Source organism: Ceratotherium simum, chromosome X (genome assembly GCF_057802395.1).
Source record: "Ceratotherium simum simum isolate JZ-2026a chromosome X, ASM5780239v1, whole genome shotgun sequence".
Taxonomy (NCBI): Eukaryota; Metazoa; Chordata; class Mammalia; order Perissodactyla; family Rhinocerotidae; genus Ceratotherium; species Ceratotherium simum.
In genome coordinates this window covers 18,781,931-18,808,862 of record NC_141940.1, presented here as the reverse complement: position 1 = coordinate 18,808,862, position 26,932 = coordinate 18,781,931, and the positions used below count along the sequence as shown (strand labels likewise).

Below are 26,932 nucleotides of genomic sequence, written 5' to 3'. Positions count from 1 at the left end.
TCCATGGGCCACATGTTAACGGCTCATCTTTTATTGCTCCCCTGAGAACTGATTCAAAGGCAAAGCCAAAATGTGTATTTTAATGCAAAGCATATTAAGAGGCCAGAAGGCAGGAGGAGGTGTCCTCTCAGGCTGCCTGGCTGCACTTGGCTGGGAAGGCTTTGCTCCAGGCCTTGGGAGACTGCTCACTCAGATGCTCGTGGTGCCAGTGCCAAAGGGAAGCTAGGCAAAAGGCTGAACACCACAGCAGCACCCGCCCTTTCCTTGAGTCCAAGTCTAACAAGCAGGGCAAGTGGAGTTATATGACATGGCCCTGGAAGGTGCAGTGCAGCTTTCTCGGTGCCATGAGGTTCCTCCAAAATCTTTTAGGGATTGAAAGGCTTCCAAGGTGGAGCCGCTGTGGTAAGACTTGGTTAAAAAAAAAAAAAAGAATTTGTTTTTTAGCACAAGGGGAACTGGCTCAAAAATAAGTACCAGCCAGTGCCTTCCCTATGCACAGGTGACCTTGGTAGTGTCGTCTCTCTCTCTGGGACTAATCAAAGCCATCTCCTAGACCCCTTGTACATTGCCTGTGAGAATGTCAAATGGTGCAACCTCTGTGGAAAACAGCAAGGTGGTTCCTCAAAAGGTTTAACATAGAGTTACTATGTGAGCCAGCAATTCCACTCTGAGGTATATACCCAAGAGAATTGAAAGCAGAGACTCAAACAGATACTTGTATGCCCATGTTCATTATTGCATTATTCACAATAGCCAAAAGGTGGAAGCAACCCAAGTGTCCATCAACAGATGGATGGATAAACCAAATGTGGTATATCCATACGATGGAATATTATTCTGCCATAAAAAAGAATAAAGTACTGATACATGCTACAGCGTGGATGAACCTTGGAAACATTATGCTGAGTGAGATAAGCCACACACAGAAGGGCAGATATTATATGATTCCACATATATGAAATATCTGCATAGGCACATTGGATAGAGACAGAAAGTAGAATGGTAGTTGCCAGGGACTGGGCGGAGGGGTGATTGGGGAGTGACTTCTAATAGATGTGTGATGATGGAAAAGTTCTAGAACTAAATACTGGTGATGGTTCCACGCATGGCAAATGTACTTTTGCAAATGTGCCATTGAATTGTACACTTTAAAATGGTTTAAATGGTAAACTTTATGTTGTGTATATCTTACCACAAAAAAATAATCTCCTAGAAATCTGAGTTGCAGGGGTCCTCAGTGGGTATCTAAGACAGCGGTTTTCCACCCTGGCTGCATGGGAGAATCACCTAGGCAATTTTTTAAAATATCAATGCCCAGAGATCCAACTCCAAAGATTCTGATTTAATAATCATTGTTATTTTTAAAGGGTCCACAGGTAACTGTAATCAGGGTCCAACTCAGAGATTTCAGCAGGTTCTAACATCAAGAGAAGCCAGCTGAGGGATGGCATGGCATGTGAAAAAGGCACTTTCTTCTGCCTGCCCTCTCTTTTTTCCTTTAATTTTTAAAAGTTGTGGTAGAATACACATAACATAAAATTTACCATTTAATCACTTTTAGGTGTACAGTTCAGTGGCATTAAGTACATTCACATTGTTGTGTAACCATCACTACCATCCACTCACAAAAGAGTTTCCATCTTGCAAAATGGAAACTCTGTACCCATTAACAATAACTCCCCATTCCCCTTACCCCCCAGCCCCTGGCAACCACCATTCTACTTTCTGTCTCTATGAATTTCACTACTCTCTGTACCTCATATAAGTGGAATCACACAGTATTTGTCCTTTTGTGACTAGCTTATTTTACTTAGCATAATGTCCTCAAGGTTTATCCTTACTATAGCATGGATCAGAATTTCCTTCCTTTTGAAGGCTGGATAACATTCCATTGTATGTATATACCCCATTTTGCTTATGCATTCATCCATGGATGGACACTTGTGTTGCTTCCACCTTTTGACTATTTTGAGTAATGCTGCTATGAACATGGCTGTACAAATATCTGTATCTTTTGAGTCCCAGCTTTCAATTCTTTTAGATGCATACCCAGAAGTGGAACTGTTGGATCACATGGTAATTCTAATTTTAATTTTTTGAGGAACTACCATTCTGTTTTCCAGAGCAGCTGCACCAGTTTACATTCCTGCCAGCAGTACAGTTTTTCCACATCCTCGCCAACACTTATTTTCATTTTATTTTATTTTTGAAATAGTATCCATCCTAATGCTTGTTAAGTGGTATCTCACTCTTCATTGTGATTACTGACTGCTCTCTCTTATGGGTATCATGGTCTTGCTTTCACACTGATTACTCTAGTCTTTTTCTCATAGTTTTAACTGCAGACAGGTCAACATATGGTTGGAAAGATGCCCCTTTGAGAGACTGTACTCAAAGAAAGCAACAGCTCCCTGTGCTGCCCCCAGCCATACCTTTGGTGCAACCTTTTCCTGTTGATGAACCAAGATCTCCCCACCTAGATTCTCACCCAGTTTCTTCTCACCACACCATGATATCTGCATAAGCTCCATCACTATTCTTCTCTACTACTTTGAAAAGAATCAAACATATTCATCTTGCTTGCTTCCAGGCAGCAAATGGTTGCTGGGTAGACAAGCCCTGATTGCAAGCTAGGAGCCTCCAACAGTCTGAAGGGGACTGATGAGAAGCAGATGTGTTTGCTCCTATAGACCCATCTATCATTTCTTCCCAGCCATTGTCCCATAAGGAAAAGCTGGATCTGGGCTCCTGCAAGGATTCTTTCTTCATCTTCTGGTCAAGAAGTTTGCTGTAGAGGAATTCAGGTTTCCTCTCTCCACCCAAATATCTGCACTTAGGCTTCCGGGATGGATGGAGTGGAGATGGGAAAAGGGAGTTAACAACATACAGTATCATTTATTTCTTGGGCTTGGGACAATCAATAGACTAAGGCCACCATCTATACCTCACTTTGGAGGCCACACACATTGCCAATAAGAAGAACTAGAGAGGAAACAAGACAAAGCCTAGCAGTAGCAGAGGCCCAGTGTCAGCCTCTCTCCCTCCCACCTCTCGTCATAACCGTGCCCATCACCAAACATGCTAATGACTGTGCTGCACAGGTTCTCCCTCCTCAGGCCTGCTCCTCCACTCCGCACCACCTTCCTCTGGTGGCTCAGCTTTGGGAATGTGTGTGTATGTGCACACGTGCATACGCCTCAGCCTGGAACTCACAGAAGTGCTGTCTTGGTCTGCTCCAGCTGCCGTAACAAAAAATCATAGACTGGGTGGCTTAAACAACAGACATTTATTTTCTCACAGTTCTGGAGGCTGGAAAGTTCAAGATGAAGGTTCCAGCACGGTTGGTTTCTGGTGAGAGTGCTCTTCCCATCTTGCAGATGGCTGCCTTCTCACTGTGTCCTCATATGGGAGGGAGGAAGGGAAGGAGAGAGAGAGAGAGAGAAAGAGAGATCTCCTTATAAGGCCATAGTCCTATAGGATTAGGGCCTCACCCTTATGACCGCACTTAACTTCATTACCTCCTAAAAGTCCTATCTCCAAATACAGTCACATTGGTGGTCAGGGCTTCAATATATGAATTTTGAGGGGGCACAATTCAGTCCATAGCAGGTGCTCTACTGCATTCTCTCTCGGCGCCCTCTCAGTGGTGGCTGCAGACAGGTGGGCTTCACCGTACTCCTTAGGCATTGGCAGAATCTCTCAGAAGCTTTGCACAGAGCACAGGCCCCAGTAGACTGAAAAATGGCTCCTGACACCTAATTGTTGACATATTTACCAAGCCTCTCCATGCGCCCCTAACATTTGATGGGCCCAGAGCAACAATACAAACAGAGGCCCGTATACCACATGCCTAATAATTAAAAATTATAAGTCAAAGCAACAAACGATTAAAATATGTTCTATCCACTACTTTGACAACTATACCTTATAACAACAAAATCAATGAATATGTATAAAGTGATGGTTTTTATACTTTTGAAAGTCAGCACAATATCAAAGAGGACTGACTTTAATTATGATTGTGCATGTCTGGATGTTCTTTTGATGGGCCAACAATATTTGGGTGAGTAATAACTTAAGGACATACATAATTTGGGAATTATCTTGTATTTATTCCATAAAATTTATTTTTTTTGCCTTCATTACAGCAAAATCACTGTTTGTATTATATGTTATTATAATCAAGATTTTTCACATAACTTGTGGAATTGTCAGTTATGATCTAAAGCAGGGGCCAGCAAAATTTTTCTATTAAGGGCCAGAGAGTAAAAATTTGAGGCTTTGCAGACCATGAGGTCTCTGTCTTAACTATTCAACTGCCATTGCAGCCCAAAGCTCTGCTAGACAATATGTTAAAAAATGGGTGTGGCTGTGTTCTAATAAAACTTTATTTATAAAAGCAGGCAGCTCACGTGTGGGTCGTAGTTCTCCAACCCCTTACAAAGGATTAAAAATAAAATGTAATTGTATTAAATGTATAAAATTTAAACATATTTCATAAAAAACATAAAGTAGGGGCCGGCCCGGTGGCACAAGTGGTTGGGTGCGTGTCCTCTGCTGTGGCGGCCTAGGGTTCGCCAGTTCAGATCCCGGGCACGCAGCAACACACCACTTGGCAAGCCATGCTGTGGCAGCATCCCATATAAACTGGAGGAAGATGGGCACGTATGTTAGCCCAGGGCCAGTCTTCCTCAGCAAAAAAAAAAAAAAAAGAAGAAGAAGAAGAGGATTGGCAGATGTTAGCACAGGGCTGATCTTCCTCACAAAAAAACCCACAAAAAACCATAAAGTAAATGTAAAAATTCCTTAAAATATTTCATGTTTTCAAAAAAGTTATTTTTCTTCTCAAATATTCAAAGTAAAAAATAAAAGACAAACTATAAATGATAAATATCAAATTTTTAAATTAAAATTATTTTGCTAGAGCTCAATTATCATTGATTCAATCTTATTACACGTTTATAAAAATAAAACTATTTGAATTTCTAGCATCTAATGTCCATCGTAATCATGCTACACATGTTGCACTTAGACCATGTGATATGAATTTGAGTGATATGAATTGTTTAACATTGTGAAATGTCCCTCAGCCACCAAGTATAACCGTTGTAAATTCAATGCTAATTTGTGAATACCTTCAGAACCACAAATTGAAAGCAAGGAAATGGACTACTGGGAAACAATTTGTTATGCAAGAATCTATTGCATTTATGCTATCAGACAATAAGGATTTGATAAATTAATTTGTCTTTTTTTTAACCTTAGCACTCAAATCCTTTCTGTACTCCAAAGTAGTGCCCATTTCTGACATCAGCAGCCACACAACCCAGAAATCTTCATGATATTCAGACATGTTTTGCTGTTGTCATTGTTGGTGGAGCAGGAAATAGGCCAAGAGATATGAGGTGTTTTCTCTGGAATACGAATAGAATTATTTGTGAGAATAGATGTTCAGAATTAGGGGTCCTGAGTTACAGAAGCACCCATGTGTTCTTATATTCGCTCATTCATTCACTCATTCATTCATTCATTTGGCATTTGAGATATGTCACAGCGGTATACTAGAACTGGCTCATACAGGCTTGTGAGAACCAATTGGGGGCATCTCTTCCCAACTGTGGGTTTGGTGACATCACATTGGTAGCCTGAAATCAGCTGTGGTGGGACTGTTTAGAACATGGAAATCAACAAATGCTACAAACCAAGGCTTTCCCTTACGCCACCCACCCCACTAGACAGCCATTTGCTCAACATTTACCAGCACACCAATGGACAGGTGGGGCCTTTTAAAGTATAAGGCCTAGGGCAGAGGCCCTTCTTGTCCAAGTGTAAGTGTAGCACTGGCCTTATCAGGACTGGCTACATAATTTGTGGGTATTATGCAAAGTAGGAATGTGGAGTCCTTTATTCAAAAATTTTTAAAGACTTTTAAAGTGGTGATAGTGGAGGGCCGGCCCTGTGGCTTGGTGGTTAAGTGCGCGCGCTGTGATGCTGGTGGCCCGGGTTCGGATCCCGGGTGCGCATCGAGGCACCACTTCTCCGTTCATCCTGAGGCCGAGTCCCGCATACAGCAACTAGAAGGATGTGCAGCTACAACATACAACTATCCACTGGGGCTTTGGGGGGAAAAAATAAAATAAAATAAATAAAATCTTTAAAAAAAAAAAAAAAAAAAAAAATAAAGTGGTGATAGTGGAGTATTAAAGCTAGTGCTGGGCCCTTCTGGGTGCAAGGACCTATGTGAGCTATGGACCTCATCAATGATTTTTAAAGTTTTGGTTGATACTCATGCCCTCCCAAGAGATTCTGGTCCCTATGAGTTTGTTTGCTTTGGTCAAGGATGTAAGCAAAGCTTACCAGCCTTTGCTTACATCTCCTATCACAGCAGAACCATTGGGGAGGAGGCAAGTGCAGGTTACTGGAGGGATCCAGGAGTCTGCCACAAGGTTCCAGAAAGTGAAGATGCATCCAGTGCTTCTACAGAGCAAAGCAACCTCGGATCACCTAGAGAAAGAAGGACAGAATTAGGAAGAGGCATTTCCTGACCTCTCACAGAAGAGGGCTCACACACATTTTAGCTATGTAAAAGGGGAGGCAGCTTGGCCTAGTGGAACAGATGGGGGTCTGGCAAACAGACGGATTCCAAGTTCTTCCCCAAGACTTGGGGAAAGTCACTTGACCTCTCTGCCTCGGTGTCTTCACTTACAAAATGTTGAGGCTTGCAGGTGCTCAAAAACTATCTATCCCTTCATTTGCATAAAAGAGATTGGCCACCATTTGGTTATCAATTTAGCTTTTGTTTAATATCTGTCTTTATTAATTTTTCCTCAGAAGAATTTCAAGACCTCCCAAGAATCCACAGAGTTCCCACAGAAGGCAAGTTGTCAAAACAAAACCCTCCTGGCCCTTCAGGGTACACGAGGGAGAGCTGAAGGAGGGTCTGTGGGCGTCCCACCTTCTGGTCCCCTTGGCTCAGGCCTGTATATGTGGTATTGTTTGGATGAGATTCCTGAGCTCCTCTTGGGGGATATCAGGGAGTATGCCCATGGTCCCTGGAGTCTTACCATTATCATCTCAGCAAGAGTTTCCGGGACAAGGGTAGAATTTGATGCTAAGGAAAATAACTTTTCTCTGGAGAAGGAGAGACATGGTGAAAGCTATCTTCAACTATCTGAACAGCCATCCTGTGGAAGAAAGCACAAACTTGATCTTTGTGACTCCAGGGGAAAGAATTAGGAGCAGCAGGCAGAAGTTACACAGACGTGAATCCCAGATTAATGTAAGAAAGACATTGCTAATGATGAAAGTGGTTAGACAAAGAAAAGTGCTGTTCAGGCAGTGGTAAACTCTCTGGGCAGGTAGTATTCAAGCAGACGCCACGTGTCTATCTGTTAGGATGCTACTGAAAAGCTTACTGGCCAGATGGGCAGTTGGGATCTATGGTCTCTCTAAAGATCCTTCTAACACCATAGGAGTCTATATGAATGCATGGGACACAATCAAATTTAAGTAGGTTCAGTCTCACAGGGCCTGACTCACTTTACAGAATTAAAAAATTTAATTACTGTGATGGCATGCCACTTTGGGGTTATGTGATTATCTTTCCCTCAGCAAGCTCAAAACATTTTGCGCATCTCTTTTCTACCATCTGACATTGTAGTCAAGACGTGCTTCTCTACTGATGGTGAAACAAAGGCCCCCAAAAGGTGTGACTTCCCAGAGGTCATCCTGAACGTGGAGCGGAATTTGAAGCAGAACACAGATTTCCTGACTCACAGCCCAACTCCAGTGACAGCCCACACAATGCAAACCATGCTCCATTGCTCTGGGATAGAAGAGGCTCACACAACCAATTTGAAAATCCTCTCACTGTGTTGAGATGAGTAGAAAACAGAATGTGAACTTTCCAAGTTCAAAGTCTATTTCCTACTGGGAAAATGAGACATCTGGTTCGTAGTTAAATAAGATGGATCCTAAGGGATCTTTGACAATGAGTTGCTTTTCTAAATCTGCCTTTTAGTGATTTAAACATACATGCACCAGAAACATACGGATTAAATGTACAAAAAGCTGAGGGTGCTGTTGGATTCACAAACAATGAGGAAATCTTAGAATAATAGGGTAGAAGGGATTTCCAAAGGATTGACTGTCTATTCTGTCTTCTCCTTTGCCTAGACATTTTGCTTCCATCAAGCAAGAAGTGTGAAGTGAAGTCTACTGTGTTTTCAGCACCAATTGTGTTAGGGGGCAGTTAACAAAAAACAGGCCAGAAATGAGTAGGTTTTCAGCGAGATAGTCATATGATTCCGAAGAAGATATCCTATGGGATAACCCTGTTCTGGTGACATGCAACTATGAGGAGCATCAAAGGCCCAAAGCATTAACTGCATATCTCATTGTCTTCTGGGAAATAGAGCAAACTTCCACTGTGCACACTGAGTATGACAATGTAGGGTTGGGGTAGGAAGGGCGAGCATGGGAAGTACACAAAACTTATAGACAGGAACCCCTCAGTTAAATGACCTGCCATTAGTTGAATTTTCTGATTAAGCTTCTGTGGATAATCCATTTTGGCATTAAAGCTACCTGAAGCAAAGATATGCCTCCATTGGAGGCCTCATAAGTTCAGGTTCAGTCTCTCTGAGTACATGTGTGCACACGTGTATATGTGTGTGTATATGTGTTCGCGTGTGTTGGTTGATCACTCACCAATGGATATTTATAAACACAGCCTTTTACTGAGCACAGGCTGTAAGTCTTACAGCCAGACTGTCAGTCCTGCTGTCAGCTTACTTTGGGCTCCTGAAGGCCCAAACCCCGGCTGCCTCTCACAGCTCCAGCTGAGCAGAAGCAGGCTTGGGAGAAATCAGATACTTTCTCTTACGTTTCAAAGGGGCAGAAGGCAGACTGTCTTTACAAATCCAAGAGGAATGAAAGGAATTTAAATAAGAAAATTTGATTAGAAATGTAAGGAGCTACAGCTCTTTCTGAAAAACAATCAAGCAATTGAAATTACGGACCACAGACTTAAAAAGGCACTGATAAAATGTAAATCTGAAGTATGACTGCATTTTTTAATTTGAAGAATAAATATAGATCACAGGCTAAGTATATATTTTGCTTAAATTTCTATAACAAAAAACAGAAAAGAAATTAAAAAGCTTTAAGTGTCTGGGGGAAATTAGTGGTAATTTTTTAAGTATTCATAATGGAATATTATATAGCTATTTTTGAATGAATGAAGTCTGAGTGAAGAATATACAGGAATTCTTTGAAATATTTTTGCATTTAAGTCTGAAATTATTTCAAAATAAAAAAAAATAAAGAATGATATAAGTGTTCACCAAAATACATGAACTAGAAATTTTATAGCAGCACTGTTCATAATAGCCCCAAACTGAAAACAACCCAAATGTTCATCAACAGTAAAATGGATAAATAAAATGTCATATTGTAATAACATGAAATGCTACACAGCAGTGAAAAACAAATTACAGCTGCACAAAACAACATGGATGGATTTCACAGACATACTGTTGAGTGAAAGAAACTAGACAAAGATAGATATTGTATGATTGCATTCATATGAGGTTCGAAAAGAGGCAGAACTAATTTACAGAGACGGAGGTCAGAATAGTGGTTACCTTTGGGCAGGGGATGTTGACTGATGAAGGGCAGGGCAAGAGAGCCTGTGATTTGCTGGAACTGTAACAACTCATGGAGCTGTAAGGTGGAATTTGCGCACCTGAATGAATGTTAACTGCACCTCAATAAACAAAAAATTAAACATTAAAAAAATAGATGGAACAAAAGGCATGGCATTTGATACCTCCTCCTCTGGCTCTTCTTCCTCTATTTGCCATCCCTCAGATCCATTATCTCCTACTGTATCCTTTTCTGTGTTCTGGGTTTCAGCAAAGAGAGCATTTATTTATCCCCCTACATTAGAGTGGGCTATGTACTTGTACGTCTGTTTCACCAGGTTGTAAGTTCCTGGAGGGGAGGGAGCATATTTTAATCATCTTATCCCCAGTACATGGCAGATACCTGGCCCCATACTTTAGAAACCTCACTCTGGCCCTCCTCTGGCTGAACCTCCCAGGAGCAGGAATCCACTGGACCAAAGGAACAAGCCCAACCAGAGTCCATGTTCTTCTCTTCTAGTCCATACTATGGATTCCCAGTGCCCAGGAATTTCCTGCCTAAATAGTCTGGTGCCTGCTTCCAGAGCCTGCGCAGGCCTCTGATCCCTGTCCATCCTCTTAGGGGTAGAACACACCACCGTTGTGCAAAACCCTTGGACAGGAGGGCTAGGGAGTCCACCGCATGTGCGAGGCCCCTTGTGGTATGGGACAGAGATGGGGTGGAAGAGAAGGGGGACAGGAGATCAGGCTGGGGGCTGGAGGCCTACAACTGAGCCTTCTGTGCTGTCATGATTGGCAAGAAATGCTGAAGGACCCAAGAATTTTAAACTTGTATTTGAGCTTCCAGATCATAATGAAGATATGCTTTATTTGTCAAGGTAGGAGGACAGACACGTTTTATTAAACAGTGTTAGCTTAATTTACAACTTGTAAATCTTTAGCCATATGGTATGTGGGACTCCCTTTGTACATTTGCCCTGGGCCCCACATATGTTAGGGGCAGGCTTAGCCGACATATACTAGCTACTCAATACATAATTAGCTGAATGAATGTCATAGGCTGCTGTTTTCATTTCAGATTTACATTTCAATCACTGAGTCTAAATGTGATTACATTAATAAGTCCTAGCCACTTATTCTAAACAATTCATGTCACTAACATAGCATACCAAAGATGGCCAAAATTTCGGTTAATCAATCTAACCCAAATATCCCCCCACCACCCCCAGGACACACACAAAATCCATGATAACAAAAGTTTTGCTGTATTTTCTGTCTATCACCTTCAGGGAATGTGCTAGCCTGAAACTGTGTTTCTCATGCCTACTTCATGACCCTTTATGAAATCAATCAGCACATGTCAAGTCTTTGGAAGCTTTTTCCTTTTACTTGCACACAAAGGCTTTAGACAGATGGTTTCTGACTACAGATCTTCTAGCCTTCTGTGCAAGGCAGGCCCTCCTGGGCTCCTGCTTACTACTTCTAGGAGTGGGGCATATGTGGTAAGCTTGCATTTTAATAGAGGTTTTAGAGGTGGTGAGAAGCATATATTGGCAGAGAGGAGAAGGGCAGACATTTCCACAGAGGACCAGGAGTGTATACAGATGCAGCAGCAGAATGGCACATACTGGGTGAAGGACCAGAGGCAGAAAAGCTTGATTAGAGCAGCAGGTCTGTGAGGACATCTCACTGGTTCACAGGCATGTCCCCAGCACCTAGCCCAGTGCCTGGTGCATAGTAGGTATACAAGAAATATGTCTGAATGAATTAATGAATTAGTTGGTTAGGTGGGTAGTGCAGTTGTGAAAAAGAGACAGGCTGAGGTGTTTGGACTTGGTGCTAGAGGCAACAGGGAGCCACTAAGAGGTATAGAACAGAAGAGTGACTTGGTAAATGAAGTGTTTTAGGAAGCCGCATCTGACATAAAGGAGAGACTAGTCAGGAGGAGGAAATGAGGAGGAAGAGGAGGTCAGCAACAGAAGGTTTTAGTGATTCACTCTGCTCTGCAGAGAAATCACGTGTTTCATTCCCATGTTTTCCATCAAGTGAAATCTCAATGCTGGAGGAAAAAGTATGATTGTGAGTCTTCATTCAGTTTTCCATGTTCTAGATGTTGCATTATCTCCCCATTGTAGTGGTGGATCCGGCGACAAGTGCCATATGTCACATAACAGGTTTTTCATGATGGAGTGAGACATAGGCCTTAATACTCTGGGGGCCAGGAGCTGTCCATCAGAGTAACCAAACTCGTTATATGGAAAGGCGTTTATGTCTCATTGCAAGGGACATTTTCTTGCCTGCAATGCACTTTAGAGCCCAGTGTCTTGTATCAACCATTGGATTTCTGAAAAAACGATGTTCCCATAGGACCAATTTGCAAACACGCAACAAATTCCAATAGGAATATTACATGAATACCTTAAATTGTCAAGAGCTCCCTGCCCAATTTACCCAAGCTAATAGAATTGGCACACATTCCAGTGTTGGCACTGGAGCATGCACACTGCTCGATCAAATGAGGGAGATACAAACAGATGTGCATTCTGGCAGCTCAGTGAAACGTGCACATGGTCCACCATAGAGACAATTTCAGCACTAGGTCGCCAAACCTGGGGATCAGGTTCCCAATAAGAGCAGCTACCATTTACTAAGCACTTACTACATGCCAGGCCCCGTGAGACACTTTGCAGATGTTCTCTAATTCCATCTTCATCGCCATTTTGTGAGGTAGGGGCTTTATCATACAATTTTGCAGAAAAGGGGATGGAGCTGTTACATAAGTTAGAAAGACCAACCTAGGACTCAGACCCCAAGTCTGACCAACCACTACGACTGCTGCTTACTAGCTGTAAGAACTTGGGTAAGTCACCTACACTCCTTCACCGTCAGTTACCCCATTGATAACAAGGTGGATAATAATGGCACTACTTCACAGAGTTGTTGGAAAGATCAAATTAGCAGACAGCCTGGCGTCATGTAAGCATTCAATAAATGGTAGCTAACATTAGTGTTATTAACATGACTGAACTCTCCACCATTAGGCCTTACGGCATCCACCTTCAGGATTCATCAATAGATCCTAGCTTCCTTGCCCAGGTTGGGTGGTTAAAAACCAATGGGCACAAATACCAATAGTACTAATACAGATGAGCCACTTCCACTCTCTGGACTTCATTATCCTAGGTACCATCCTGAGAACTTGGATTTCCAAAAGGATCTTCTAGGGAAAAGAACTAGGAAGGAAACCAAAGGAATGGTATGAGTTAACATAGGAATGAATGTAAGAATCCTGTCCATTCTCAGTATGCTGTTGTAATTAAAAGCAAAGATCCAGCCTAATCCAAGAGACTAGACTGCAGTGTTCTTTGTGGAAAAGTAGCCAGAGCTGAGCTCACCAGACACAGCTACCACGCCCACCCAGCTTGGAAGCCCACAGAAGAAACAACTTCATCAAGCCAACCAAAGCCATTTGGCCTAGGTGTCTGGGCCTTTGTAGATATTTTTCTGCTCAAACTTGACAAAAATGTCCTAGTCACCTCTGCCTTCAAAGCCTATCCAAGCTAGAAAAGGCCATCCATTTTCCTATGGCAATTTACATCATTTACATAAACTAGAAGCAAATTAGGATTGAGGCCAATTGTTACCTTAGGCCGAGGTTCTTCGGAAATTGGGGATACTGTTATCTCGTTGATTTTTTTTTTTTGTTAGTGCCACGGAGTTGACTGAACTTCTAGCAACCCTGTACAGCAGAGAGGAACCCTGCCTGGTCTTTTTGTCCATCCTCTCACCTTATGGCACTCTACCAGACAACGCTCCACTGCTATTCATAGGGTTTTATGGCCAGTTTTTGGAAGTGGGTGGCCAGGTCCTTCTTCCTAGTCTGTCTTAGTCTGGAAGCTCCACTGAAGCCCATCCACCATCGGTGACCCTGCTGGTGTTTGAAATGCCAGTGGCAGGCCGGCCCCGTGTCTTAGCAGTTAAGTGCGCACGCTCCGCTACTGGCGGCCTGGGTTCGGATCCCTGGCGCGCACCAAAGCACGGCTTCTCCAGCCACGCTGAGGCCGCGTCCCATGTACAGCAACTAGAAGGATGTGCAACTATGACATACAACTATCTAATGGGGCTTTGGGGAAAAAAAGGAGGAGGATTGGCAATAGATGTTAGCTCAGAACTGGTCTTCCTCAGCAGAAAAAGAGGAGGATTGGCACGGATGTTAGCTCAGGGCTGATCTTCCTCACAAAAACATAAAAAATGCCAGTGGCATAGCTTTCAGCATCACAGCAACATGCAGCCGCCACAGTATGACAACTGACAGATGAGTGGTATGGTTCCCTGACTGGGAAACGAACCCAGGCCATGGTGGTAAGAGCGCTGAATCTTAACCACTAGACCACCAATTTTGTGGATCAGAGTTCACTTATTACATGGCATGCATAAACACTTAAGATTTTAGAGAATGGAAGTGTTACAAATGTTATGACAACTCTAGACCATGGATCATAATGGCAGAGAGGATGGGGCTGGCTAGCATGACTGATTTAGCATACATTTTTCTCAGGAGTGATCATCTCAAAAGGGTTGGCATTTTGCTCTCTCATTCCTTCCTTCTTCCTCTCTGCGTATGTTTGAAGGCCCAACCTGAGCCTCTCTACTTCCAGGAAGCTTCCCCTGACCAACTGCTATAGTCTATGTTATCTGAACAACTCACTAATTTGTCAACTATTCATATGTGTATGTCTTCTCACGCCATTTAGTCCTTAAAGACTGCCATTGTATAGTTCTAAAAAATTACAATTTATCCCAAACATTTCCAAAAAGGCTTCAAGATGGATGGGCCTATTATCTTAGAATTATTTGTATCTTTCACAGAATTTAGCACAGTTATACCTAAAGAAAGTCAGTCATAAATGCTTGTCGAGTGGAGGAATGAATAAAGGAATGAGTCATTGAGCCGTATAAATCCATTACATTAATTTGGGTCCTTAGCCTTACAGTGAGAGCCAAAGGAAGACTTCCCTCCTTCCTGAGTTCTCTAGGCTAAACGCACACAGCATACGCAGGCGTGACCCAAAGGTCCACGGCACAGGAAAGGAGCAGTCTGCCAGGGATTGGAGAATCCACAAAGAATCACCAGACTTCACAATTCGCTTTCTTCTCCATGACTTTCAGTATTCAGGACTTTTAAATAAATATACAGATCTTGACGGTCATGTGTCCCTTAAAGCAAACACTCGGATTTACAAAACTAATAAGGCCTCCTTGCTGTTCCTCAAACACATTAAGTGCTCTCCAGCCTCAGGGACTTTGCACTTACTCTTCCCTCTGCCTGGAAAGCTCTTTCATCAAATATCCCCATGACTCATTCTCACTCTCTCATGCTTTCAGGTCTCTGCTCAGATGAAACTTCCTGTGTGAGGCCTTTCCTGACAACTTGACGCCTCACCACCACAACTCCCCATCCACCCACCCTGCTTGAGTTTTTCCTTAGAACCTGTTGCAACTTGACTTAATATATATTTCCTGGTCCGTTTGTTGACTCTCTCTCTTTCTTAGAATGTAAGCTCCATGTGGGTGGAGGGTGGTACTTTGTCTTGTTCATCATGTTCCCAGCAATTAGCATGATCCCTGGCATGTTATAGGTGCTCAATAAATATTTGTAGAATGAATGAATGGGGTGAGGACTTAGTTATAAAAAGGGTTGACTCTTAGAGACCTCAAAACTTTAAATGCTCCCTAACAGCATTTAAAGGATTTGAAATTCTTTTTCAGAGTAATGCCAACTTTTATTCATGTATTCATCTCATATTGTAAAAAAATAATAGCGAAAGATGTAATATAGTGAGATAATACAAGACTTTACTATATTCAAGGCATGGTGCTAAGAATTTTATACATGGTATTTTATTTAATCCCTACAACAACCCTATAAGGGAGTATTTTTAATATCCTCATTTTACAAATAAGCAAACTGAGGATCATAGAAGTTAAGCTATTTACCCAAGACCTTACAGCTAGTAAGTCATGGTCTGACTGTTTTCACCATGTGCCATAAGTAGGATGGGGGAAGGGGGTTTGTGCAGCCATTGAAGACTAGATACGCAGAATGGGAAACCATCGTGCTCGCTTCGGCAGCACATATACTAAAATTGGAACGATACAGAGAAGATTAGCATGGCCCCTGCGCAAGGATGACACGCAAATTCGTGAAGCATTCCATATTTTTTGCAGAAATAGAAGTACAATGATGTACACCTGAAATTTTTACAATGTTATAAACCAATGTTACTGCAATAAACAAAAAATTAAAAAAAAAAAAAAAAAGAATGGGAAACCATCTAACTGAGCATGGGCAGTTAGGAGAGTGTTTATTAAACAGGGGGGATGTGTGTGGGGTGAGAGAGGACTGAGGGATGGGATCATGAAAAGAAGTAGGAAATGGCCAGACTAGAGTTTGAACCCAATGTCTATGCTTTAGGCCTCTATACTAGAGTAATCACGCCTTTTGTGTGGTTGCCTCTTACTGGAATGTCCTTTCCCTGCCATGCTCACCCCTCAGGGCCCAGCTCACATGCAGCCCCCTGCACGAAGCCTCCCTGATCCTCTCTTCCCACTTCAACAGGTAGTAGGCTCTCTCCTGCTTCTATGGGGTGGGGAATATGGGAAGACATCAGAGCCAGGGTGCAGGGGAGTGTTGGGGGCTCTGGGATCAGTTAGCTGGGCTGGATGTGGTAAGAAGGCCCCAAGGCTTGTACTTGGAAGTTTACACTTGTGTTGAGGTTGCAGAAATTCTGGAAAGTTCAGGATAAACAACAAAGTAACCCATACCTGTCTCCTGATTGGTCAGAGTAGGCTAACTGCAAACTGCAAGTTGAAAGCAAACTTGGTAAAAAACAAACTTGGTAAAGAAAGTAATGCACAGCAGCCACCTGGAATGGTCCCAACAGCAAATTCAAACAATACAGCAACCACTCTTTCCAGCTTTTTTCATATCATTGCCTCCTTCTAGAAAGTTCCTTCTAGAACTTTGGAAATCTGCCTATGGAAATCCAGCCCCACCCTTCAAGGCCCAGGCAAATGTGACCTCCTCTCTGAAGCCCTCCCTAATTTCATGCGCCCCCACTCCCAACAGTGGTGACCAACAGAAGTGTTACTATAGGAAGGGGATAAAGGGAAACCACACCATTCTTAAGTGGCAGAGGTGGGATTGGAACCCTAGTATAACTGCAAAATCCATGCTCTTTTCCACATAAAAATTTGCTTATTACCTGACATCAAAGCCTGTGCACCCCAATTCCACATCAGCTGAGTCCATGGAATGAGCAGTAAGGTACACAGAATGGACAACTATCTGAGCACAGGCAACTAGGAGACTCACTTGGTATCTCTTTCTTGTGGCTATGCTTCCTGCCACTCTGTCCCTTTCCCCTTATCTTATAGTAACTCAGCAGCAGCAATACGCGGTTAGACTTTTCTCCTGGAGGTCAGCAAAGCATAAGGCTGGGCAAGAAAACAATGCTGTACCGGTAGGGGCTGTACAGGGAGGAGGTGCTTGGGGCAGAGCTGGCTACAGCTCAAGAGGCATACTCAGGAACCCTTGGTCTGGATGTCCTTGCCTAGGCCCAGGTTGAGTATATCCTACCTTTTAGGAAGTGTGCTGCAAAGCTGATCCTTCCAACTCTGGCTATCTAAGAGATGGACTTCTTAACTCCAAATGTGGGTTCCCTCTCCAGCATCTGCTAGACTAAAGCCAGCCCTTTTTCTCTCTTTGTGCTCTGTCTACCTCCATTCTCCACCCTGTGTCTCAGTATCCCTTTGATCTGTTGTCTTGGTTCTTCTGGAAGTGACAAGAAGTGTCTGAACTTTTCAGCCTGATTACCCCCAGGGATCATAACCTCCAACATATTCACTGGCAGAAGAGGGAGCTGTATGAGAAGAGAGGACCATTATGAAACAATAAAAGAAGCATGGGAAACATGCAAAGCTCCAGGGTAGAATTCTCTAGCTAGGGTTCTCAACATGTGGTCCATAGACCACTAGTCTCAGAATTACCTAGGGAGCTTTTTACAAATACAGAATCTCAGGCCTCAAAACCAGACCTACTGAATCTGCATTTTAACAAGTTCCCCAGATGATTCCACTATGGACTAAAGTTAGAGACCCATTGCCTTTATCAGCCTTAACTGGTTAAAGCAGTGGTTCTCAACCTTAGCTACACCCCAGAATCACTTGGGGAGCTCAGAAAAATACGGGCTCCTGGGTCCAACCCCAAGCAATTGTGATTTAATTGGTTTTGGGGGGAGGTGGATGGACATTCAAGAATTTTAAAAGCTTCCCAGTTGATTTTCATATGCAGTCGTAGTTGTGAACAAATGGATTACAACAAACCCAGCCAGCCCCCTAGAAAAGAGGTCCTCCTCCATCCAAGGTTGTGTATGTGCGTATTTATATATATATATATATTTAAATTTTTTTAAGTCTCTACTAGGCCTGAAGTGTAAAGCAACATCTTCTGAGCAGATTTGGGATTCCATCGGGGGTGACTACAGGCTCCCTCAGGAGAGATAAGGTATGGGCTGACTGGTCCAATAGGGGAAATGATCATGTCTCATCACTCAGTTGCCTAACCACCCTCAAAGATCAGGGTCACAGCTACATCCCTGGCATGGATGACCTGGCAGTGCCCACCCTTAACACTGTGGCATTTGTACCACTTAAGCTTTCTCCTTTGTGTTGGGCACATTTCAGGCTCTCTTAAGATCTGGTGATCAGTGTAAAGGTGAAGATCTAAAGACCTGACTTTTGTTTTTCTATTCCCTGCCCCTCTCTAAAGAAATAAGATTTGCCTGAAGTAGCCCCCAAGTTTGTGGCTTCAAGCCTCATAAAAGGCTCCAGGTCCATTTATGTGTCTTAGCTGTGACTGATGAATAGCTATCCATCCTTCTGTGATTGGAGTTGCTGCCTGTTGTCATAGTAGGTGAGCAATTGTATAAATTACCTCTCATCCAAGTTACAAAATATGTTTGCCAAAATCATTTCTTCTAGTATTGTAAAAGTGGAAATAGTGTGCACAGAGAGAAATTGAGTTTGCTCCAAGGGACTATGAATGCACCGTTAAGGAAGCCTCGAAAAGAGATTAGCAATCCATCTGGTGTGTTTGCACATCATTTATTGCCATTTTGGGGCATTTCTAAAGCAATGACAGTCACGGTGAGGAGGAAGAGGAGGACGCTCCATTCGCCATTAAGACCATATACTAAGAGGCTGTGGTTATTAGGGCATATGCAGCCGGGCAGCGCTCCGCCAGCTCTGACCTCAGCTCAGTGAGAATTAATTGCAAGAGCTCCAAAGTTTAATAAAAATCAATGCTTGGATTCCAATGCCAGGAGATTCGCTAAGGCATTGTTATAAGCTTCAGGCCAAGTTCTCTGAATAAAACGACTCTATATCCTCTGATATATCTTCTCTCTCTCTCTCTCTCTCTCACACACACCCCTCACCAAAGAAAACTGACCAATGGATGGAGCTATGCACTTTGATCCATCATTTTCCAAGCCAAACTGTGAACTATCTGGATTAAATATGGGACATCTTAGTTAATTTTTTACTAAAAACTCCCACACTTGTTAGCAGTCTTTTTGTGTGTGTGTGTGTGAGGAAGATCAGCCCTGAGCTAACATCCATGCCAATCCTCCTCTTTTTGCTGAGGAAGACCGGCCCTGAGCTAACATCTATTGCCAATCCTCCTCCTTTTTTTTTTCCCCCTTTTCTCCCCAAAGCCCCGGTAGATAGTTGTATGTCATAGCTGCACATCCTTCTAGTTGCTGTATGTGGGACGCGGCCTCAGCATGGCCGGAGAAGCGGTGCGTCGGTGTGCGCCCAAGATCCAAACCCCGGGCCGCCAGTAGCGGAGTGCGTGCACTTAACCACTAAGCCACGGGGCTGGCCCCTCGTTAGCAGTCTTAAACCAAGATATCAATATAATCAGAACATTGTGTAAGAATCACATTGCAACATGGTCACTTACATTTTATATAAAATAATTCTTCTATGGCGTTCTCTCCTACTGTTATTAGAGAACTGTACTCCCTGCAATATACCTGTATACAGTAAGACAGACTACACTTTCATCCCACCTCATCATGAAAGTTAGGAAGTTTGTCTATCCCCAATGCTCATCCTTATCCCAAAAGCTGAAATCTTGGCCTCTGGAGCTATTTTCTGAAATGATCATGCAGAGTAGATTAAAGCATGTGTTCATAATGAAAATGCTTATTTCCTGGCAGACACACAACCTGAATGAAACAAGGAGATAAGGTCCCAGAGATCTGCCATTCCTCTGAGAAATGTGGACTGTAGTCCAAAGTTAATCTGCTTTATTTTCTTTTTTGATCAGAACTGGAAATGCAATATCAGGTTTGACAGAGTCTCCACAACGAGTATATAAAGTCTATGAGGGAAGGAAGTTGTATCTGTTTTGCTCACTGGTTAGCTGCATGGCATAAATAAATGTCAGACACACAGTAAGCACTCAATAAATACTTTCTGTTCTTGTTGTTAACTGGAAAGCAATATGAATTTAAAATCCAGGTGATGGCTGTAAGCATATGCTCAGCTGTTCCTAAAACCAACAGAGAAAGGAACAAGACTCCTCCAACCCTACCCTGTGTCCCCTGGTCTTGGCCCCACTCACATCTCTACCTCTGCTACAAGTCCAGGATGTGTAACCATATGGGATATGAATCAGAGCTTCATGTCCTAGTCCTGAGCTGGCCACCACGATGATGTGGTATGGAAGGGGATGCACTGTCTAGGACAGGATGATGTCCAGCGGTTGATGGAGAAAAAGAACAGTCTGCAGGGGCCGGCCCCGTGGCACAAGCAGTTAAGTGCGCGCACTCCACTGCGGCGGCCCAGCCTGGGATTCGCTGGTTCAGATCCCGGGCACGCACTGACGCACTGCTTGGCAAGCCATGGTGTGGCAGCATCCCATATAAAGTGGAGAAAGATGGGCACAGATGTTAGCCCAGGGCCAGTCTTCCTCAGCAAAAAAAAAAAAAAAAAAAAGAGGAGGATTGGCAGATGTTAGCACAGGGCTGATCTTCCTCACAAAAAAAAAAAAAAAACCAGTCTACATCCCAGGGGTACTCGCAGCCCTGGTAGGCACTATGCTTCTAGCCTTACAGAAGGGCAACCCAAATGGGCTGATGCACACAAGCAGAGCCTCCATCCTGGCCAACACGACAAGAGCTTCTTAATTTCCAGAGCCACAGAACAATTCAGCAAGTTATGGCTAGATCCACATGACACTGAGCACCAGAGTGAAAATAATTGGGGTCTACCAGAAAGAAACTAGTTAACAGATTGGTCAAGGCATAAGTAGTCCATCTTATATATTTAGGTAATTCTAGAAGCTGAAGAAGAGTCCCCTCTCAGAATACTGCCTGTTGAAAACAGCCTAATCATTTATTGACCAAAAATGAATTTGATCAGCATGAAAGCATAGGAATGATTTAGAAAATAATTTCTATAAACTAAAAACTTTCTTGCAAAGATAGCGAAACAATAACAAAACAGCAAATTTTGGGGAGTAGAAAGCACTCATATCCTACAACCCCCTTTTTTTCTCAATTTTTCATTTTTCCCTGCCTCACAGCCCTGATCTATATTCATGCATTTATTATATACATATATGACATTTAAAAAATCATTTATTATGTCTTATTTATGCAAGTAGTACATATTCATAATATAAAAATTAATATAGATAAGCAAAAAGAAAATTAAAACTGTCTATAATCCAAAGACTTGAAGGTAAGATGTGAAACCATAAAACTCCTAGAAGAAAATATAGGCACTACACTCTTTGACATTACCTTAGAAACATCTTTCCAAATACCATATCTACTCGGGCAAAGGAAACAAAAGAAAAAATAAACAAATGGGACTTCATCAGACTAAAGAGCTTCTGCAAGGCAAAGGAAACTCGGAACAAAACAAAAAGATAACCCACCAACTGGGAGAAAATATTTGCAAATCATATATCTGATGAGGGGTTCATCTTCAAAATATATAAAGAACTCACACAACTCAACAACAAAAAACAACCCAATCAAAAAATAGGCAGAAGATATGAGCAGATATTTTTCCAAAGAAGATATACAGATGGCCAACAGGCACATGAAAAGATGTTCAACATCACTAATTATTAGGGAAATGCAAATCAAAACTACAATGAGATATCAACTTACACCTGTTAGAATGCCTATAATTACCAAGATAAAAAATGAAAAACTGGTGCAGCCGCTATAGAAAACAGTATGGAAGCAACTAGAAGGATGTGCAACTATGACATGCAACTATATACTGGGGCTTTGGGGAGAAAAAGGGGAAAAAAGGAGGAGGATTGGCAATGGATATTAGCTTAGGGCCAGTCTTCCTCAGCAAAAAGAGTAGGATTGGCATGGATGTTAGCTCAGGGCTGATCTTCCCCACAAAAAAAAAAAAAGAAAAGAAAAGAGAACAGTATGGAGATTTCTCACAAAATTAAAAATAGAAATACCATACGACCCAGCTACCCCTTTACTGGGTATTCATCCAAAGAACTTGAAATCAACTATTCAAAAAGATTTATGCACCCCTATGTTCATTGCAGCATTATTCACAATAGCCAAGACGTGGAAGCAACCCAAGTGCCCAGCGACTGATGAATGCATAAAGAAGATGTGCTATATATACAATGGAATACTACTCACCCATAAAAAAAACACAAAATCATTCCATTTGCAACAACATGGATGGACCTTGAGGGTATTATGTTAAGCGAAATAAACCAGAAAAAGAAAGACAAACACAGTATGATTTCACTCATACGTGGAAGAGAAACAAACACATGGACAGAGAGAACAGATTAGTGGTTAGCAGTGGGGAAGGGGGTTGGGGGGCGGGCATAAGGGGTAAAGGGGCACATATATATGGTGACTGACAAATAATAATGTACAACTGAAATTTCACAATGTTATAAACTATTATGACCCCAATAAAATAAAGTAACAAAAACCTGTCTATAATCCTACCCATCAGAGATAACCACTGTTGGCATTTTGGTGCATACTTCCCAATTAAAAAAACTACATACACACACAAATATGTATATGTGTGCACACATACACACACACACAAATGCATACAGACCCCAAACATCCTATTTAAAAAACTGCCTTTTTGGCTTAACAGTACATAGTGAACATATGTCCATGTCAATAAATACATCATAGCAAGATAACTTCTTAATGACCTTTCCCGGCCTTATAACTCCAGAATTGTTATTTTATTATCCAGGTCTCAGGGATACTGCATTAAAAATGTATTAATTAATCAAGTCATGATTATAATCCATTGTGTGCCCTGCAGTGAGTAGATATAATGGAGAAGTACATACTTATCTACCATTTATTACCTGTTTCTGATGTTCCAGGCATTGTGCTATTGGCACACTACAGACGTTCTCTCACAACCCTTTGAAATAGACACCATCGTTCCTGTGAGATGAAGAAACTAAGGGAGGCTCGGAGAGGTATTTAAACTGTTCTCACAGCTAGAAAGTGGAGGGGCCCCAAGTTGAAGACTCGTCGGTCTGCCTTTCAGGTCCACTCTTATTCTCTGAGAGACTAGTTTGGGAGTTGAGCTGTGGCAGTTGTGATATGATTAGAGAATGGACTGGAACAGAGTGGCTGGAAACGGCAAGACCAGCAAAGAGTCTCAACTTGTGTGATACAGATAACAAATCCCACGAGCTGGGAGAAATTGGAGAGATCCCTATTGGCTGGAATAGTCAAAGAACACTTCATGGGAAGGTGGAATCAAAGATGGCTCTTGAAAGATAAGCAAGGAAGGCACTCTGTATGGGGCAGGGGGAACAGCAAGGGCAAAGGCTCGGTGGTAGAAATTTAACATTCCATGGGCTTGGCCTAGTAAGGACACTTATCTTAAGAGAGGAGAGGGTTTGCCCTGGCAAAGCGTGCAGCTGAGGAGGGATGATGCCTGCACATATGGTCCTGCACAGTGTCAACGCGAGTCACTCATACTCTGACAATATTCGAGAAGCCAAGATATGAAGAACATCCTGTTTCCATATGGTTAGTTAGTTATGAATTCCAGAACTTGGAAACCTTGCAACCTTTGGAAAGAACCAGACTACATATTAAGGGATTAAAGTTTGAAATGTCATTTCCCATTTCTTTCCAAATGAGGTTGAGACATTTTTTGATGAAAAAAAAAATTAAGCTTTCCATGACTGGTTTCTTGCATGGTATCTGATTTGGATTGCCAGTTGACTTGATGGTAGCCACTAAATGCTGAGACACAAATCAACTCTGATCACATAGATTTTCAGCATCAAAGACAGATCCTGATGCTGAGCAGCAGGAGTTGCATTTCAGAGTTAAGCATAATGCTTAAATCTCTTCTTTTGATTAGCTTTGATAACTCCATCTCTTTAAAAAGAAGTCTTCCTCTCTAGTTTGATCTATCACTTGTGTCTGAGCCACCCCTAAAGAAGTAACTTTCTTTTAAACACCTTATTTGATGAACTATACACATTCTAAAATTAGGCTCCATCTTTGGATACAAACCAGTTTCCTCATTCTGTGTGCAGGTACAGACTGTTTTGGTGCATTTTTGACTAGATGACACCAAGAAACTGCTTTAGCTGCATTTTTTACTTTGCAACCAATTGTTTTGATGATAAGTAGATCTAGCCTGAAGATAAGCAATAAGACTTGTATTTGTTCCACTTCAACTACCCAACAGTAGAGAATGGTTCAAAGGGCATCAATAAGAGGTTGGGTTTCGTTTTTAAAGTTCTCTTTGAAACCACTGCAAACAGAGTGTTGCACCAAGCCCTGTCTGTAATGTCTGGCTTGGATGCAGGTAAGAGGCTCTTGGGAAGACAGGATGCAACAGAGTCTTCAGAGAAGACTTTGGAAACTGGCACTTCCCCAGTTTACTCTTAGCATCCAACTTCTGGCACTGATCAGAGTTGTCACTTATTTGTAGAGAAGATAGAAAGAATGTGAACCCTCAGGCCTGCTGAGAAGGATGAAGCGATCGGTCTGAGAGATTCACAAGGTAACCGAAGTTGAAGATGACTTTGGCCAAGCGGCTTGGACTGCTATTAATCCTTGCTGTCTTCAGATGTGCAGTAGTGAGTCATCTGCTGGAATGATTAATCCTGTTTTGTAGGAGTGGACAGCACAAAGATTCCACCCAAATCTCATATAACACGCTGGCCCTGGAGCTTAACATCATGCTCTTTCTGTAATAATTCTTACCTACAGAACTTTCTACCAAGTTTAAATAAGCCCAGTTCTCAAGGAAGAATGGAAGTGCCACCATCCAAAGCTCAATCTTAGAGACCACATACCAACTGTCTCCAACCCAAATCTTTCCATTTCATACAAACAATATCCTCAGAAATTGGTTTTCCTTATCAACCCAATTAGTGTGGTCCTACAGTCTAGGAGTTAGAAGATCTGAAATTGAGTTCTGACCCTCATTAGCTGTGTGACCCTGAGAAAGTCATTTCAATTCTCAGGGCCTCCATTTTCTTATCTATAAAGTGGATATCTATGTATCTGCCCTGCCTATCCATCAGCACTACTGTAAGTATCAAATAAGATAACATACATAAATGTGCTTCGAAAACCATATACTATAACAAGTACAAGAGATTATTATAATTTTTTTGGTTTTGTAGGGTATGTTATGGTTATGTTGTAATAATTGAATAAAACTTTCTAATACATAAATAATATTTTAAAAAAACAAGCATTTGGTGCACTGTGAAGATTTGGAAATTTGGGCAGAAAGTTTGAGCACTATATGGGGGTCTTTGTCCCTAAAACTTCATTTGACATAAGCCAATAAGAGAGAGTTTTTTTTTTTTACTTTAGAAGCTCCAAATGCCCACCCTGGCAAATGGGCCCCAGATGTCAGGGACAATGGGACCCTTGAAGCATTGCCAAGAGCCTACCACCCAGATGTTCTGTGCATCTGTTCCATGTTTAGAAAACTCCTAAACTTACCAGAAACTACCTAAGACACTTTAAGATATTATTTACTCAAGGCAGTGGCACAGGAAACAAGCTCAAATCAAAGGGAGAGGTATGCCTTTTGTGCTGGAGCTCTACAGCAAGGGCTAGCAACTTCTCTGAAGAGAGAGTCAGACATAGCAAACTCTTGTTCTGTGCACAGAGAGGTGAAGAGAACTGAGAGAACATAGATCTGGAAGTAGACAAGGGTCACTAGGATGGGCCTCATGATGATATCTCACATACACTACCATTTCAAGATCCATTTGAGCTAATAAGCACCTCTTTCTTTTAAATGTAATTAATCTCTGGGTGGATAAGAGTCTATCAGCCACTCACACCTTAGTATAAATGTCTTTAGTTAATCCTCAGTCATGTTCCCCTATCGGAGATCTATTACAATGTGACAATGAAAATTTTTATCGAGAAGTACTTTTAGAGCTTTTTAGAATACTTTTAGAGTATTTTGAGGAAGGGTAGCTCTGAGTAGGTAGTCAGAGGGGGTATCATACATTTTCTGTAGGTAAGATAAAGAAGGGCCACTAGAAAGGAAGACCAAAGTATAAAAGTGGAGGATGAAGGGTGCTCAAAAATCCAGGCTAGGTTGTCAGCTATCTTTGCAACCCGGTGAAAATAATAAAAGCATGACACTTTGGGTATGCAAGCTGTGGCTGGCCCACGCCTAATCCAGAGAAATCATAATGAGATTGAAGATTAATTTGACTTCAGGGAGAATGGAGTGGAAGGAGAGGAGGGAAGACTATGCACATGCTGGTACCCAGTCACTCATGGTAACCTAAGCCACTAAGGCTGGAAAACCCTTCATTTAGTCTGAGCCATAGGCACAGCACAGAACTGGGGCAGGTTGACCTTGAGCTCACTGGGCCATGGCTAGCAGTCCATCCGCAGAGCAGTGCTTCATCCTTTGACCGAGGCAGCACAAGGGCAGTTTGTTTGTATCTATGCAGAGCAGGCTCATCAGAGAAAATGAAGTCTTCAGGTGAACATCGATTTTTCTTTTTAAGTAAGTGGTAAGAGTGAACGCTTTGCAAGAGTCTCAGCAGATATCATTTTGAGCAAATTCAATAGGCCAAAATCCACATTAGTGCATCAAGAAAATAAGATGCATTAGTGGATGGCAGAGGGATGGATGGATCCATAGATTAGTAATAAAACAAATATAGTCAGACATTGGTGGCA

The 26,932-nt window shown here is 42.2% G+C and overlaps 1 long non-coding RNA gene and 1 other non-coding gene across 4 annotated transcripts in view; one reads left to right on the top strand and one right to left on the bottom strand.

Moving 5' to 3' along the window:
• Positions 1-3,273: 3,273 nt before the first annotated feature.
• LOC147911771 (uncharacterized) overlaps positions 3,274-26,932 on the bottom strand; it is a 41,336-nt gene continuing 17,677 nt past the window's right edge. The window contains exons 1-4 of one of the 3 annotated variants that reach the window (XR_015550367.1): positions 9,645-9,968; positions 7,065-7,184; positions 6,358-6,504; positions 4,926-5,414 (exon numbers count right to left, since the gene is read on the bottom strand). This is a non-coding gene — a long non-coding RNA (uncharacterized LOC147911771). Of the gene's footprint in view, positions 3,400-4,925; positions 5,415-6,357; positions 6,505-7,064; positions 7,185-9,644; positions 9,969-26,932 lie in introns of those variants that run through there. The other 2 variants (XR_015550368.1, XR_015550366.1) reach the window with 2 other exon arrangements.
• LOC147911772 (U6 spliceosomal RNA) lies at positions 15,761-15,867 on the top strand. The gene has a single exon (XR_015550785.1). It is a non-coding gene; the product is annotated as a U6 spliceosomal RNA (small nuclear RNA).